Source organism: Gnatocerus cornutus, chromosome 2 (assembly GCF_029298725.1).
Source record: "Gnatocerus cornutus isolate USDA-ARS CGAHR chromosome 2, icGnaCorn1.1, whole genome shotgun sequence".
In the NCBI taxonomy this organism is placed as follows: domain Eukaryota; kingdom Metazoa; phylum Arthropoda; class Insecta; order Coleoptera; family Tenebrionidae; genus Gnatocerus; species Gnatocerus cornutus.
The window spans coordinates 4102000-4120742 of NC_142234.1; the positions used below are offsets into that span (position 1 = coordinate 4102000).

The window sequence follows — 18743 nt, forward strand, 5'->3', positions numbered from 1 at the left end:
TTTATAGCGCGACACACTGTATAAGTCTATACAGTTTATTTCCTAGAATTTAAATTAATTTTTTGTTTTAAATTTAAATATTCTAGGTATGTGTCCCCCCACAATTTTTCATTTTTCCTAAACTTCAATTAGAAGCTAAAATTGAAAAATTAAGTCTCAAAACAGAATATTTAAGACGACGAATTTTCAAGTTCTTATTTGTCGTAATTTTTATTGAACTTTGAAACTTTTTCAGGATCCACATGAGTTAAAAGAATAAAAAGAAATGCAAGAGAACCCCAGTGAATTCTGAAGTATTTAAAGTATTTAATATCGAGCATCGAAAGGTTTTATCTACGATTGTTTTTCATACCAAATGTAAAAAAAGTTTTTAAAAATCATCTGTCATTAAATATCACAATAAATAAAATTGAACGGTTGATTTGTGATGTCTTAACAAAGCAAAAAATGTGCTTTAGGCAGACTACTTTTTGAACCAAAATCCAGAATCCGTAAAAATAAAAACATTTCTTGTTTCCGCAATAAAATTTGGTACTTTACTGAGATTTTTTTCTCATGAGACTAAAATTTCATGAAAATATCTCATCGTAGGCGTAGATTGGAAACTCGGGAATTCAAAAAGGGAAAATTTACGCAAAGAATAAGCTTCGAAAATAGAATTCGAAGAGTTTAAAGAAGTTATTGTATCCAAACAAACTAAAAAATCTAAAATCTATCTCAAGAATTCAAAAGAGTTAAACAAGCTAAATATCTTAAAAGAAAGAAATTAAGGAAGCTAGAGGATACAAATATCCAAAGAATCAAAATGCATACACATTTAAAGCAACAAATATATCGAAAATATCGAGAATCAAAAAATTATAAAAAATTTAAAGAAAAATATACGAGGATGAAAAAAAACGAAGGATCCAAATTATCTCTAAAGATTTTGTTGGATGTCTAGAGCTTGTTGCAGAACGTTTTCAAGTTAAAATATTTAAATTTTCAATTTGTGGCTTTAATAGTATACTTTAAAATTATCAAAATATTGAAATTACCTAATGAAAGTGTCCGTTCGTGCATAAATACCACTTGAGATGTTCTGTAATGGTTTGATAAAAATTTCATACAGATTTCTTTCCGCTTGAGTCCATAAGAGATTTGTAACTTTTTTTGATCAGTCTCGAGGAGTCTAGACCGTGGCGTTAAGTGCAGCAATGTAATCCACCTTCTGAAAAGCATATCTGCCCATGACATTATTGATTATTCTTGTCCAGGACCTTGTCGAATGACTGCCTAGTTGGATCCTTAAACGAGCCATCACTAATAAATTAATAAAGGCGCACCTATCAAACCGAGAATCAAACCTCCAGTTCAAAAAAGCCGGCAGCAGCTTTTAATCGTCCGAATCTCGACACTCGGTCAAAATCACAGTCTTATCTTATTTATGGTCCAGCGAACCGATCTAACATTATACAGGGCTTTATCTGCTTGTCGGCAATTGGGGAATGTTAAGTAGATATTTATAATTGCCGGTAGAGGTAGCAGAGGCGCCGTCTTCATTCTCACGCCTTTTTCTTTGGGTGTTTTGGGCATTTCGGAATCGGCCGGAATTTTTCGAGACGGTAGCGGAATCTTGGTACACCACTTTTAACTTATCTCGGTCGTCATTAAGGACCATCTTGCTTTAGAGCTTGTTATAGTATGTTAGAGACCGCATTTTTTTCTTAATGAATCACACGGGATTTTAGGACGAAACCGACCGTTTTTTCTGGGAATCTATTGTTCGAATCGTGGGTTGTCAACCTCGAAAGCGTCTGGAGTGAGATTCGACTTTTTATAATGAACTGCCTCAACTGAATTTCATTAATTACCACTCCAAATAACTGTATGAAACAGCTAAATGTGTACGTAAGGTTTTCAACTAAAGTGAAATTATTTTGATATTACCATTTAAAAACTGCATAATTATTTAAATGTCATGCAAATATATTTTTGTAATTGTATTAAGGCTGTTCTACCCCTCAACTAAAATTCGTGTTTTGAAAAATATGCAACCCAACATACAAACCATTTGACACATGCCAATCATCCATAAGGGTGAAAATCGTCTGTAAAATTAGCATATTTTCTACCACAGTACAGCAATAAACCAGGCAGATAAGTTTGCCTTGGTTCAGAGTTTGTTTCATAGATTTTTCTTATTTCGAAATACGATGTCCCTCGAAATTAATTGAATGTATTGGAAAATTATCATTAATGATAATAAATTAAAATGAATAAAATAAAGATGTTTTCCCATCTTGTTATTTCTTTTGCTTCAATGTTTATTGTTATTAATAAAATCCATTGCAACAAATTTAAAAATCTGACGCATGTGTGTTTTGAGCACTTCCAAATAAAACAAAATATTTCAGGTAAACTATTTTGGAAAACAAAATTAGTTTTAAAATCTGTGTAAATGTGCTTTGACAGGTAGAGAAATTAGAGTGAGGTTTGCGAAGAAACCATAGTCATTACCAGTTTTCAGGTAGAGTCCTAAAAGCAAGAAAGCTAATCCATCGTTCTAGAAGAATTCCAAGTATTATATTAAATTGTCTTTAAAATATGATTAACCGACACTTCACATGACAGAATCAAAAGAAACAAACCTAACTGAGGGTGAGTTTTTATTTGATCTCTCGATACATACAGGTGTCCGGAAAGTCGCGCACCACTGTGATACTGTATCATAATGCCATAGATCACCGGAAAAATTAACGATTTCTGTGCAGTAATTTTAGGTTCAAAAGAATTTTTTACCTAAAGGACATTTTACGCAAAGGCATGGTGCAAAAAAAATCGAAAAAATCTTGTTAGAAATGCCAGAAATCTGTTTATAAGATTTTGTAATCAACAATCTCATTAATGATAATAAATTGAAATGAATAAAATAAAGATGTTTTCCCATCTTGTTATTTCTTTTGCTTGAATGTTTACGCTGTTATTAATAAAATCCATTGCAACAAATTTAAAAATCTGGCGCATGTGTGTTTTCAGCACTTCCAAATAAAATAAAATATTTCATGTAAACTATTTTCGAAAACAAAATTAGTTTTCAAATATGTGTAAATGTGCTTTGATAGGTAGAAAAATTAGAGTGAGGTTGCGAAGAAACCATAGTCATTACCAGTTTTCAAGTAGAGTCCTAAAAGCAAGAAAGCTAATCCATCCTTCTAGAAGAATTCCAAGTATAATATTAAATTGTCTTTAAAATGTGACACTTCACATGACAGAATCAAAAGAAACAAACCCAACTGAGGGTGAGTTTTTATTTGATCTCTTGATACATACAGGTGTCCGGAAAGTCGCGCACCACTGTGATACTGTATCATCGAACAATGTTATAGATCACCAGAAAAATGTTAAAAAAAATCATGTCTTTTTAATGGATTAAAGAGGAAAAGTTTAATGCCAAAATTAACGATTTTTGGGCAGTAATTTTAGGTTCAGAAAAAATTTTTACTTAAAGGACATTTTACGCAAAGGCATGGTGCAAAAAAAAAATCGAAAAAATCTTGTTAGAAATGGCAGAAAACTGTTTATAAAATTTTGTAATCAACAATCTCTATCAGTGTGACATCGTTCACATGAAACCATAGTTATATTACTCGTCCGACCTAACCGACTAACGCCAACAATACAACACCGAGGTTACTATTGCTTTGAATACTAGAAATTTAAATTATTGGAGGAACAGTGCAGCAATGTTGCCATTTTCCTAATTTTCTTTTGGTCCTCCTGCAAAAATAGAGAATCTGCAATGTTTTCAACATTTTGTTTTGTATTCTGGGGGACCTCCTTTCAAGATTAGTGTGCCACTTGTAAGTACATATATGTGTTGTTATTTATTTATTTATTTATTTATTTTTTATTTTTATCGCTTTGGAAAATATGAGATTAATTTGCAACAAACTAACAAACAATAAAAATCTTGAATCAAAAAAAATACTTAGCCTTACTACCTTACTATTTTTGCATCTCGAAAATTGAAATGTATCTTATTCAGAGAACTCGCGCCCCAGAGAGCAAGGGAGGGTGCCGACAACAATACAGATGGTAAATTTCAAAACAAAAATTGACTAAGTTTAATAGTATTCGAGAACTGATAAAAAGTTAACAACCAATCCCGAAAGCTTATTCGAGAAGTGGAGTAAATGGCCATCCCAATTTCCTAGGCAACGAGAGTCTATTGTTTAACTGACCAATGGATGATTCAAATTCTGTTCAGCTTTGGGATTGGCTACAGATTTTTTGTCTTATCTCGGTTATTTTTTGAGTTAAAAAATTATGGTTTCAAAATTTTGGTTCAGAATTGTTGCCTCCATAAGCCCTTTTTCTCAGGGGCGCGAGTTCAGGGACACCTGTATTTGAGTTGGAATTTATAGTTGATAAATCAATAAAGATCAAAGCTAACATTTGGAAAAAGCATAGCGATTACTGAATTACTATTTAGGTACATATTTTTGAAATCCAGATAGATTTTGAGATCCAATAGATAACTCAAAATTTGACGTCTCACAACACATTTTTGGCAATCACGAAAATTGTGCGGAGTACTTTTGTAAGAAAAGTGGCCAATTAAATGAAATTCAAATTTTATCATTTCAAAACTCCATTTTGTACAAAACGTTTATGCAGTCAGTGAATAGAGTTGCAAATTTATTATTTTTTTAATTGAGTGTATTTTATTTGATAATTAGAATTTTCGTTCCTTGGTAATTGGGCGAGCTTTAGCCTGGCAAGAAAATTTAGTAATAATAATCTTGATAAGAATGAAAATAAAATGTTATGGGATTCACGATCTTCAGCTCTCGGTAGTGAGTAGGTATCTGGTTGGGTAGGTATCTGGTTGGGGTTCCAATGGTCAATCCCGACTCGGTCGAGCCGTAGTCCTCGAACCGTCATTAGGATTAGAGACCCCTGCTGTGAGGGGTTGTAAATCATTTGTATTTTGAAGTGTTGGTTGCCGACTTTTAGAAAATTGGGGACCATTTTTACATTACATTTTATTTTTTTCTAAAATAACTATTCATAATTGAAAAAAATCAAGGAGTTTCCCGGGTGTAGAATACAATTCTCTATCTATCAAGTCGTAGTTCAAGCTAAAATTCCTAAAACTGTGCCCGTAAAACGACATGGCGTTTTTTCAGTTTTTATTTTTTTTAAATAAATCTATAAAGAATTTTTAAAAATCACAGAGTTTCCCGTGTACATTTCGATATTGTCTACACGTACAAAAAAAATCAAAACTCCAACTCTTAATTTGCGGCCGTAAAAAGTAATGGCGTTTTGCGCTATTTCCTATGCACTTCGGCCGGGGTAGGACAGAGCCTTAAAATGAAAAGAACATAAGATGAGCATTAGGTAAATATTTCCGTTTTATTGTATGAATAAATTTCATCTGTTTATTTTACGGACATATTTAAATTCGATCTGATAAATAATTAAAAACGTTGGAGATATTTTTGCTCCGTTCAAACAAATCATATTTTCGATTTTTTGAGAATTTGCCCTGACCTAGATGTTCTACAAGATGCGAACCAGTGCAATTATGACATACGTGCAATTAAAAATAATTAGCTTTGCTTTGTACAAACATGAAAAAAACACAATACAAACAAGGTGTTGTCTTTATTATGCTAACTATTACTCGCTTCTTTATCTCAAAAAATCTTTCCTACGGCATTCATTACCATATAAACGATGGGCATCAGATCCGGTCATAACTTTGTCATTTTGATTATATAATATACCAGTCATAATTTGTAGGAAACGTGTTAATTATTAATGAAGATTTTATTTATGTCCCGACTTTTTTAATAACAAAAACTGAAGTCGGCAAATTCCCATATTCCCGACAAGCGGTTCATTTATTTCTATTAGAGTTTTTAACCATCTGTGTTAGGTTTAATTAATGGACTATTGTTATTAACAACGTCATTCGCAAATAACCACATTTGGTTTATTTGAATTTTGCAAAAATTGTGAAAAAAATGCAATCAATAAAATTATTACAAAATGCGTGTTTGGATTGGCAAGATTTGCCAATTTGATATTTTATTAAGGTTAAAAAAAACGCGTGAAGGCCGCACTCTTTTTAACATAAATTGTTTAAAACACGAAAGAAAAAAAATTGGCCCATGAGGGGATCGAACCCGCGACCTTCGCGTTATTAGCACGACGCTCTAACCAACTGAGCTAATGGGCCAGATATTTTAAGGCTTCGATGGCTTGTAGAAATCTAGACACAGAACTAAATGACAGTAGTTTGCTCACCGAGGTACAAAAATCTTTGTTTTCAAAACTGACCTTTTTGAAATCCAGAAAATGATTTTCTGATTGTAATTAAGGCAATATTGTTTATCTTGCATTGTGTAGACCACGTTTAAAAGTCATATGTCACATAGTATCCAAAAGCACGTCATTCAAATTTGACATAACAACGGCTATCGCCTTGGCCATTAAAAAACGCTCGGCCAAAAAAGAAACACTTTTTGGCCTTGGTACACAAATAACTATTTTTTGCCTCAGTTGTGTTTATGGTATGTTCTTTTTTTTTCTTCTGCTTTGTTAATCAAGAGAGATCATATTTAGATTTAAATTTGTAGTTATCTTTTACTTAAATTCACATGTTGTCAGTTTTCCAAATTTAAATGTTTTTCTCTTCTACAGTATGTCCCCGGATTGAGTTTACAAGAAAAAAAATCGTTATTTTTCATTTTACAAAAAAATGACAAAGAAATAATATTTTTTGCTTAATTTAAAATAAATAAATCTTTAATTAAAACTTAATATTATCAAGCTGGTGTTCTTAAAATCGATAAAAACAAAAAATATTTTTTTATTTTTAATTTTGCAAAAAATGTCAAAGGAATGAAATTTGTTTCTTAACTCAAAGCAATTTCCTCTGTTTGATTGACCCATTACCTGTTTTAGCACATAGTTTAATTTTAACTCGTAATTCTTTAAGACTGTTTCGAATTTTCTCAATTATTGTTAAGGATGCAATTGCATTTCTTTTCCAATTTTTTAATACTTACACATTATTGGGTAAATTTTCCTTTAATCTTTAACGCACTATTTAATATTGTAAATAAATAAATACGAGAACAAAATTTAATAAATAAAAATAATGAAAAAATTAATTTTACGAGTACAAACTATCAATTTTAAAATATTAATAGCAGATTTATCTGTTTTGAAATAAGCGAAAAATGTTATCTCTTTGTCACATTTTGTAAAATAGAAAATAAACTTTTTTTTACATACTGTAGAGTCTCTATTCTTGAGAGCCCAAAACAAACTCAGAACACCTAAAATCTTCTAAGTTTGTAAGGAAGTTTTCAGAATTTAAACAGAAAACAATCCGAAAGATCTAAATGATCGAAAGTGTTTGATGAAACGAACACAAATAAATGTATATTAATAAAAAAATCAAAAAATTTTAACATTTCAATAAAACTGGAAAGACAAACGAAGCTAAAGAATCAAAAAGATGCAGATATTTAAAGTCTCTGAATCAAAAAAAAGATGTAAAAATATCGAAATATCGGTTGTTCAGTTGAAAGTCAACGAGTTATGATTGCTTTTTAAAAGAAGAACACGAAGTAACAAACACATGTCTGTTATTAGCTCATATTATCCCAACTGACATTTGACCGATTCACCCATTTGAATTTTTAAGTTAGTGTATTAGTTAGATTGTTAATTCATGTTTTTAAAATCCATCGGTTTCCATTTTTCACACAATGAACTAAAAAATAATATTAAAAATCGTTTATATAATTATACAAAAAAAATTAGGTCAAGCTGTCTAGATTTTTTCGACGTATAGCAACAAAAAGCAACGCCAACTTGATAACTTTTCAATTGAACACCCGTTATCAGAGAAACCAAAAAACCGGAAATAACTGAGTATGAAAATTTTGTTAAATGTGAAGGCTCAGGATTAAAACGATAAGGACATGGATGTGTTCAACCGGAAGCCGACTTGATATTCTCTCAATATGTTCGTCCCAAAATTCTGATAAATATATTATTGTTAACACCTGCCAAGCCTTTATATTGTAGTAAAACAATCTTTCCAGATCTCTTCCCTTTACCATATTTGTTCGAAAAATTTCAGTGCAATGTGCAGTACCACCTGCCCATTTCGTTTGTTTCTTTTGCGATAATATGCTACCAGTTCCTTGATTATTCTCAATTTATAAGAATCGCACTGAATAAAAGATCTATTGGATTCTCTATTATTGCTACGTGTGGTTTCAAAAAATCTTTTATGAAGAACCAAGACAAGATTATCTCTGGGTTGCGATTTTCGAAATCACACTAAAAGTTGAGTCCACTAAATTTTTAGTACGAGAAAATCAGTGTGGTATCAAGAATAGTGTATTCTCCATCATCAAACTAAAAAGTTCACTAATATTTTAGTGCGGTCTAAATATTATCTTGGCAACATCGCAAAAACAGTTTGTCAGGCTGACTGTCAAAAAATTAACCCTTCCAGTCAAATGTTCAACAAAAATAAATGCAGCATTAAAGTCCCCCACAAGAAATCACAGCAAAATGAACAAATTTTATAGTTTTTGCTACTTTTTGATACGATTTTTGACTCGTGAAACCATAATCTCATGAGAATATCTCATCGTGGATCCAAACGTTTAGCGCAGGGTAAAAAGTGTAACTTGCGTGTTATTGAGAAGCAAAAGAAATCATCTAAACTTTCTGAACAACTTTTGGTTCTTGTACAAGACAAGTTTATGTCTATCTATCTTTACATGAAAAAATGCTCAATTAACTTTGGAGAAAAGAAAAAACATAAAAATACATCAGACGTGGCAAAACTTAGCTCAAAATTTAAAATAAGGCATAATTAAACACCAACAGACAACAGAACGAAATGATCAAGTCCAACAGAATGTGTTAGATTTTAAAGAAATAGTATTTTTCCAATCAGTGGTGTTGCAGAAGAAAAATATCATGATAACACTAAAACCAGCGTAATTTTTGGAGTAGAATTTGCATGGTCTTGAAATTAAATGTGTCTTCAGTAAATCGAAAAGTTTTACGGAGTTTTCTACCTTCCACATTTCTAAGGAATTTTCTATATATTTTGGTTTCATGTAAATTTGTTGCTACTACATCTAAGTTAAGACCTTTGTCTAGATTCTTCTTCTAATTTCATTGCTTTATCAAAAATTTTGCCAATCTAAATAAATTAGCATGCATTTTAGTCTACTATCGACCACATTAATAATTTCATACTAAACTTCAGTATACTAAATGTTCTCAGAACGTCGAGAATACGCTTTTTCAATTTTCACATTAATTATGGATATTTAGTGCACTAAATCAAATCAGCACATTTCGAGAATCGCACCCCTGGTCAAAAACTCAAAATGTCTAGTGGGAAAATCTAAAGGTACGGCAAAAAATCTGGAACGTAACCACATTTTACAATTTTTGTATCAATACTGACCTGGACATTTGGATTTTGTTCATTGATTGCATTTCTTGAAATCTGTCCATAATTTTTTGAATGCCCCTTTCGAGGTTCTCTTCCTTCAAGGGTTTTTCTATGTTATTAATTTCTTTAGGTAGTTTGAACGCTTGTATTTTCTTAAGCTTTTGGATTTTCCGTTTTTTTTTTAATTTTGTTTACCCTTTTAGTTTTTGCAGATATGCTAAATTGATTCTTTGGGGTACCAGTAAAATTATTAGGTAAGTTATTTATCCTTTTGATACTGATTTTTTAATTTTTTTATAATCTTCCTTCTTTTCTGCGCCTTGATGACACTGTTTACTTTCACGCTTCTAGGAATTGTTGTTAAAATATGCATAATTATGCAAGCTATCCAATTTATTTATAGAACTGCCATGTGCGGCTTCGTTTACAATAGAAAAAAAATCCTCCGCCTCAAAGATTGGTATTGATCTCTGCAATAAATATTTAGTTTGCTTGATGTGAAAATCCCCTTGATTGGTTCCGCCACTGGTCGTGGTTGTTTTGATCGTTTTAAAATTCGCGTCGCCGTCGTTGTTGAGCGATGGATTGTAGGCGGGGACTTTGAAATGGTCCTTTGAACAGCGTTTCTCGCCTAATAAACTACAGACTCGGCATGAAAATATTTACATTCTACAAATAAAATATTTAGAATAAACAGTAGTAACCCGGAGTCTTATTAGCCCGGTCCTTTGAGCTCGCGAGCCCCGTTCCACCGGATGTCGCACAGCACTGACAAACACGTCGTCGTTTATCATCGTAAAGTGGCATCAAAGAAGACGACGTTTCAACTTGTCCTAAAAATGTTATCGAGAAGAAATGATGCGCAGGAAACGCCTGACAAATGCTTGCTTAATTATTTTTCACGCAGACATATTGATGTCGCGATGTTGGGGATACATCAAGTAATTAATGAACGGACTGTCGAAGTTAAGGTGCCCCCTAATGGCGCATGGTTGCGTCAGAAGAGATACTATTTATTGCTGACATAAAACGCAATTACCTGGGCACGGTACCTATAATAATAAAGAGGATATGAGATTTATTAAGGCAAAAGACTCGATTTCATGATGTGATTAGAGTTGGGTGAGATGGTATTGACGGGTTTGATGGGTTATCACGGACAAATCGGGGAACACGAAACTGATAAAGAACGAAGAAGTATCGAGCGAAAGTTGCTTGCTCGCGAGATCGCAGATCAAAAGACACGAAATGGTAAGAATAGAAAAACGTTCCAACACGGTTAGACTATGAGAATGATTTATTTATACATGCGCTCTTCAATTAAAAATTCCCGGTAGCCGACAAAGCGCTGCTTTATTCTATTTACGGTTTTAATAATAAAACTGCAAGTGCAACACTGCACTTATTATCACGAGTGGATGCACCGCTTCAATCAGCAACAATGTATTCTCTAACAACGTCCCATTCTCTTTTCCTCCAGACCATGTAAAAGATAAACTCTGGATAAACACACATTACGAATCTCTCTGAATGAACGTGCAAACTTGGCACTTGCCATGTATGTAAGCCGCTATTGTTTTTGCTGAGTGTAAACCATTCTGCCCACTTTTCGCTATCAGCAAGAAACCAGACACCTTCTGTCTGACCGGATGTGACAATCGGCCCACGTATTTACACTTTACACTGTTGTTTTACTCAAGAGGAAAGCCACCGCACGCCACTGATCGGGCCTTGTTTTTACTCAAAATGTCGTTTTGCTCGCGTTGGCATTTTTCGACTCACTTATCCGAAATTTATTAACTGCTACGATGGATTTATTTTGAACACAATACCTGTTTGGTCTTTGTTGTAAATAGCCGGATTGACAAGCAATTAATTTCGTTATCAAATTAGTGGAAAGAATCGCTCGTTAATTTTTATTCGCGACAGTGGGAGCAAACGTGCTTTACCGCTCAAGAGACGAACAGACTGGAAAAAAGATATTTCATTTCTTTTCGACGAAACTTTGTATTGAAACTTTTACTAATCATCTTGTTTTGCTTCATTTGCTCCACAGACCTCCTCCAGACGTTCGCCAATCGCACAAGAGTTCAACAATGAATAAAACTTCGAGTAACTAGGCCACAGATAAATCTATAAATATTACATTATTGATTTTTAGAGCTTCAAGATACATATTTTCTTTTTGAAATCTTCAAGCCTTTAAATAGTCCTCTCTTTTTATTTTGCACAATTGGAATGACAGGAAGGGTATTTTAAATTTTATTACTTTAACTTTGAATATACTGGAATTAAAGACTTCATTAGATTTTTTTTTTTGGATTTGTGTCTCCTGCTCTGTGTTGTTGTCATTTGGCACAGAGAATAAAAATGAAACTAATAAAATTACATATGTGAATTAAAAATATTGGAAATGTTTGACTCGTTTTAAAACTGAAAATTTCTAAAATCCGTCCCTGTTGCTCAAAAAATTTAAAATTTAAAACAAATAGTTAACAGCTCAAAAACAATAATCTCTCCAAATTTTATTGTTCTAGCATCAAAACGAATAAAATTACATATGCGAATTAAAAATATTGGAAATCTTTGACCCGTTTTAAAACTGAAAATTTCTAAAATCCGTTCCTGTTGCTTAAAAAATTTGAAATTTGGGACAGTCAACAGGTCAAAAATAGTAATCTCTGTAAATTTCATTACAATAGCATCAAAACTAATAAAATTACAGACGCGAATAAAAATTATTGGGAATCTTTGACTCGTTTTAAAACTGAAAATTTCTAAAATCTGCCCCTGTTACTCAAAAAATTTGAAATTTGGAACAGACGCTCAACAAAACAAAAGTAATCATCTCTGTAAATTTCATGACAATAGCATCAAAACTAATAAAATTACTGATGCGAATGAAAAATATTGGGAATCTTTGACTCGTTTTAAAACTGAAAATTTCTAAAATCCGCTCCTGTTACTCAAAAAATTTAAAATTTGAAACAGACACTCAACAGTACAAAAGTAGTAAACTATGTAAATTTCATTGCAATAGCATCAAAACTAATAAAATTTAAAAATGAAAATTTTGGTTCTTTTTAAAACTATAAATTTCTAAAATCCGTCCCTGTTGCTTAAAAAATTTGAAAAAAAAAACAGACAATCAACAAAACAAAAGTAGTAAACTATGTAAATTTCATTGCAATAGCATCAAAACTAATAAAATATAAAAATAAAAATTTTTGGTTCTTTTCAAAACTATAAATTTCTAAAATCCGTCCCTGTTGTTCAAAAAATGTGAAATTTTAAACAAACAGTTAACAGTTCAAAAATAATAATTTCTCCAAATTTCATTGTTCCAGCAGCAAAACTAATAAAATTACATATGCGAATTAAAAATATTGGGAATTTTTGACTCGTTTAAAAACTGAAAATTTCTAAAATCCGTCTCTGTTACTCAAAAAATTTGAAATTTGAGACACTCAACAGGTCAAAATAGTAATCTCTGTAGGTAAATTTAATTGCAATAAGATCAAAACTAATAAAATTACAGACGCGAATTAAAATTATTGGGAATCTTTGACTCGTTTTAAAACTGAAAATTTCTAAAATCTGTCCCTGTTACTCAAAAAATTTGAAATTTGGAACAGACATTCAACAAAACAAAAGTAATAATATCTGTAAATTTCATTACAATAGCATCAAAACTAGTAAAATTACTGATGCGAATGAGAAATATATTGGAAATCTTTGACTCGTCTTAAAACTGAAAATTTCTAAAATCCGTCCCTGTTGTTCATGACACAAGATATCGAGAGATCAAATAAAAACTCATCCTCAGTTGGCTTTAAAATTTTAAGTCATGTCTTTGATTGAAGAAACAGTCTTTTGTTTCTGTCGAGTAGTTTGATGTTGTCAAACTGGAAATTTTGTGAAAATTTTAATGATTGATTTTAACAACGCTGTCATGTTTGATTCACATTACAAAAAGTTCTCTTATAAAAAACACGAACTTTTGCTTTTCATTTTTTGCATTTCAATACAGTTTTCATTTTATAACCTCAAAATTGGTACCCGTCAAAGTGGCAATTAAAAACATACTGTGGAATTCCAAAGGTAACTAAGAATGAGTTTTTTTCTTTCTATATAAGAATGAAAAACATAAAATTGTAATAAAATACGTGCTCTGATCTGCATTGATCTGATCTACACAAATACAAATTTATTTGATTTATTAAAAAAATATATTCGGAGGAAAACTTTAAACGGTAAAAATTTAAACATACAGAAAAAACAATTCTAAAGTACTTAAAAAAAATGTAAATTGGCTGTCCTATATAACAGGACACTAGGCGATTATGGGTTAAGAAAGCAATTTACGGCTTGGCATGTTAGCTGTAAACTTGAACATCATCCGCTTTTTTTCAGATTTATTCGGCGGTATACTGCTAATTTTGACAAGTTAAATTCGATAAATTTTTCTGGAAACTTTTGTTCTTTATTCGGCGGGTTCTTGATCAACAATTCCAAGAAATTGTGATTTTTATTTTTTGACTCCTTTTAGTTCTTGGATCGACAAATTTAACCTGTGATCTTTCTTTTTCTATAATTGAATGATAAACATGACCCCAAAATAAATTTCTTAGTAATAATTAAAACTTCTCTGATTTCTTAACAAATAGCGGAAGCATTCGTATTCCCATAACAATAATAAATATCAACGTATGCTCTACTTTTTTACACAATTCCTTTTAAGCGTTAGTCTGCGTGTCAGAACACGGTCACAATTTCTCATATTCAATGCTAATGGAACGGCATATAGATGCAACATTGTATTTACATCAGATCTGTTTACTGTATGTCTATACAAACAATTATACATAATACGTATAATTACTACTTCTCGGTTCGTCGGAGTTTAAATCGGATACATATCTAGCAAGTGGGAACGGGATTACTGTGTGCATATTTCGATTCAAATCTGTATTAATACGCAATCCAGATATGGTAATGACAATCTCTTCATTTCAATTATCGTTCTCATCAACTTTTTACTGTTATATAATAATATTGCGTTGAGAAAACACGCATTCAATATTACAAGATCGTTGGTAGTTCCTAGGTAATTTTTTTCGATGTCAAGGTCGTACTATTTAGCAACTATTTGCAAGTTAACTCCTCATTGAATGCAAAAATTATGTTGTGACTGCTGGCCAAAATATTGAAAACGTGTATTTTTTGACATTGACCTGAAGTCACAAATTTGAAACAAACACAAATTACCATACATGTTAATTCAATAAAATGTTTGAGTCGAACGAATTTTCCAGAAAATGTGTCGTTGATACGCCACTGTCGCATCAGCCGGCATGTGTTAAAAATATCTCTATTACCGCTTCTGTTTGAAATAATTTTTCCCGTCTGAAAACAAACCGGAAAAGTTGACTTTTCGATCTGTTTATGCCGCGTCGACAAATTTATCCTCTCACTCCACTTTCCGCGATTCGTAATAAAAGTTTTGGGAAAAGAGGAATTTGGGCGTTATCTCTTGTGTAGCAGTGGTAGCAACTTGGTGGAGACAAAACGAACAGTGATTTCCCTAAAACTCAATTAACGAGTCATCTTACTAAATGAAAAGTGATTGAACGTGTCACTGCAATCAAGGAAACAATTCGGTGTGCTATTAAAAGTAACGATTGAGATGGAAATTGCTCCAGCTGGTCCACAGAGATAAACAGCGCTGAGTGGGCCTGGAGATAGACCTGCGTCCCTGGTCCCAAACGGACCCCTCGGAGTCGCTTGTGTTCACAATTAATCAAAAGAGAATTGACGGAATGGGTTTTAATTACTTTGCGAAAGCTTGCGCGAAAGCAACGCGCCCGTGCCCAGCCAAAGAGCCAAAGAGACCACTTTTATTATTTACCACATGCAGACCAACTTGCTTTGACACGTTAATTATAGCCTCCTCGTAATTAACTTTCGTCAAAATTTTCTATTAATCCTATTTCGATTTTTTCAGAGTTGTTGAACATTTTTCACAAAAAAATCAAGTTCAGAAAATATGTACAGGGTCCGGCAACACTTGTGTCCACCCCCAAAATCGTCTTTAATTTTAACGTTACAATTTTGAAAATTTGCATACGCTTACAGTTGACAAAGCTCTAGAAACTGACGCAAAAATTTGTTTTTTATCACAGTTTGGTTGGCGTCGCGACGCCTAAGAAGTATAATTTTTAGCGATTTTTGAGTTTTTGCAGAAATATTCGCGAATTCAATTTTTTTTCAACATAACTGTGATGCATATATCTGAGTTTATATTTTAAATTTAATGCAAATTGTGTTTCAAATTTGCGAAAAAAACGTTGTTTTATCAACATAGTTTTCAAAATTATGGCAGCGCATCGGCAAACTACGTTTACACCAAAATTTCACAAGTCACTTCATTCACTCTTATAAAGGTTAATTTTAATTAACACGGGCATGTTGCACTTTATGGACACCAGAAATCGTTAATTAACATCGACAAAGCGACAATTTCACCAAGTAAGACTTTTGTTACAATCTAAAACGAGCCAAAGGATAGATGTCATTAGTGACACAAGATCTTGACAGATGGGTGTAAACGTAGTTCCCAATTTTGACCTAATGAAATTGGAAAGTAACTTGATAAAACAGCATTTTTTTCTCAAATTTTGAAGATAATTTGGATTGAATCTAAAATAACAACTGAGATATTTTTAACACATTTATATTGAAAAAAAAAACTATTGGTGATAAAAAACAAATTTTTGCGTCAGCTTTCAGAGCTTTGTCAACTGTGAGCGTATGGAAATTTTCAAAATTTTATCTTTAAAATTAATGACGATTTTGGGGGTGGACACAAGTGTTGCCGGACCCTGTATAAAGTGGGATTTGTTACCATCTTACACGAAATTTTATAAAAAAATATTTTGATATCTTGACTTTTTTAACTGGATTGATGGTTTGGAAGTAAAATGCGAAAAACTCCCGGTGCGGTGTGCTCCTTTGGAAAACAATTTTTTAGAACATCTAGGTCAACAAATGAACACGTATAGTCGATTTCAGAAAATTTGACATCTCAATTGAGTTTAATCATCGGCTCTGGTGATGATAGCATTGCTATCGAAACGCGCGTCAGCATTTTTTGTCAAATCTGGTGTTTGGGGAATAAATTGTAATTTTGATAAAGCATAATTAAACACCAACAGACAACAAAACGATATGATCCAGTCAAACAGAATTTTCTATATATTTTGGTTTCATGTAAATTTGCTGCTACTACATCTAAGTTAAGACCTTCGTCTAGATTCTTCTTCTAATTTCATTGCTTTTTCAAAATTTTCGCCAATCTAAATAAATTAGTATGCAATTTAGTCAACAATCGACCACACTAATAATTTCATAATGAAAGTTCAGTACACTAAATGTTCACAGAACGTCGAGAATACACTTTGTCAATTTTCATACTAAATATGGATATTATTTAATGCACTAAATCAAATCAGCACATTTCGAGAATCGCACTCCAGTAAAATATATTACGTCTATTTATTTAATGAACGTTTCTGCCCAGTGTCCTATATATAGAACAGCTTAGAAAAAATAGAAGACTAACTATTTTTTCAAAATTTTTATGTAGGATCATTCAGGTATCTAAACTAAACCTCATATGTAAAATTTATGAAAAAAAATTATTATTTCTGGTAGCGGACCTTAATGGGTTAAGTGCAGTGTCAGAAACTTATTAAAATGAGCATAATATTCTACGTCGATCGAAAAACCTAGGTCCCCAAGTGGATGCTTGCGGACATTAATTCCACACCTGTTATCGCCAATTACAAGACTGTATCGCCAGCACGTGACTGGTCATAATTCTATTATTTCTCCACGTGTATCGTCGTTCCTCGTAATTTTATCTCGCATGATAGTACATAAAACCTCTTAGAAAGTTCCACTCGTAAATCGTGAACGCCTGTCTAATAACGTAGAAACTATGATTTTGTAGTCGACCAGATTTGAATCCGATAAAGTTTGAAAATATAAATTTTCGTTGTGCAAGTAGGTTCGTGCCTTGGTACGAGCCACAGTACATTTTAATAAACCGTCGAGGGTGTGCCCGCGATAAACATACTCACATAATGTGTTTTTGTTTGTACAAACGTCCGTTTGTGCCAATATAGGGAGTCGTTTACACGGGTAGATATTAACATTCGACTGTATATGTAAAGAGAAGCTCGGAATGATCGTATTTTCAGTTAAAATAAAAGCGAGATTTAAAATATCGTGAAGCTCCTGCGGCTTGAGACAATTTAATGCAAGCCAGGGCCCATAAACTCCTCGGTTCACAAATGTATACCTGCGTATATTTATATATTTATGTTCTACAATATGGAAATATATAATACAAGCCAGGAAAATATATTTTATGCCGTCTTCGCGAATATGACGTAGTGCTTTGTCATGTTATCAGAATGTATCACTGGTATAACAGAAACTTTATGCAGGTATCTGAGGAGTCGGATCTTATAAAATAATAACGTAGGTGGTGCCGGGAAGTTCACAAAACAAAACAAAAATTCATTGATGAACAAACACTTGGCCTAACTTAGCAATTGCTCACACGTCATTAGATGCTCGTTTTTTTATTGTATATTTGCATTTTTATTGCTTGTGGGTTGTATATTAAAGGTATTTTCCAATGACAGTAATGGTAATGACACTCGTTTAAGAAAACACACACCTGACTGTGTTTACAAGTTATAAATCCATCATAAATGACAATAAAAATTTTGGACAGGTTTGGCCTATCACGCAATAACACTACGGTAGCAAGTATAAATAGATACCAACATTGAAATACACGACGAAAAAGTCTGTATTCTCTGAATCTAGGATTTTAGACAAATCGACGCTTAGAAAAACTACACTCCAAGAAATTTTCTTCTTTTTAGTGTATTTGAAATAATTTTTTGTGCGTGCGCCATTTTATTATTCAGATTTTTTTCTATTTTAGACATTTTAGGCTTATGTAGTGCCCTTTGCTTTCTCTTAATTTCTCTATAAAAAATCTGAATTTAACATATGATTTAAATGACGAGAATAAACGACGATGGAAGCAAACGAAAAAAGAGACAAGAAAAAAGATAAACTTTGAAAGAACGTAAATTGAAAAGAAACCAAAGGAGTTTATACAATTTTCACAGTTCTAAAATGAATTGATTTTGGCTTTCGAAATCAATCGGTTTATTTC

General features: G+C 32.3%; 1 non-coding gene across 1 annotated transcript; it reads right to left on the minus strand.

Moving 5' to 3' along the window:
• Positions 1–6155: 6155 nt before the first annotated feature.
• Positions 6156–6229, minus strand: TRNAI-AAU (transfer RNA isoleucine (anticodon AAU)). The gene has a single exon. It is a non-coding gene; the product is annotated as a tRNA-Ile (tRNA).
• Positions 6230–18743: the final 12514 nt, after the last annotated feature.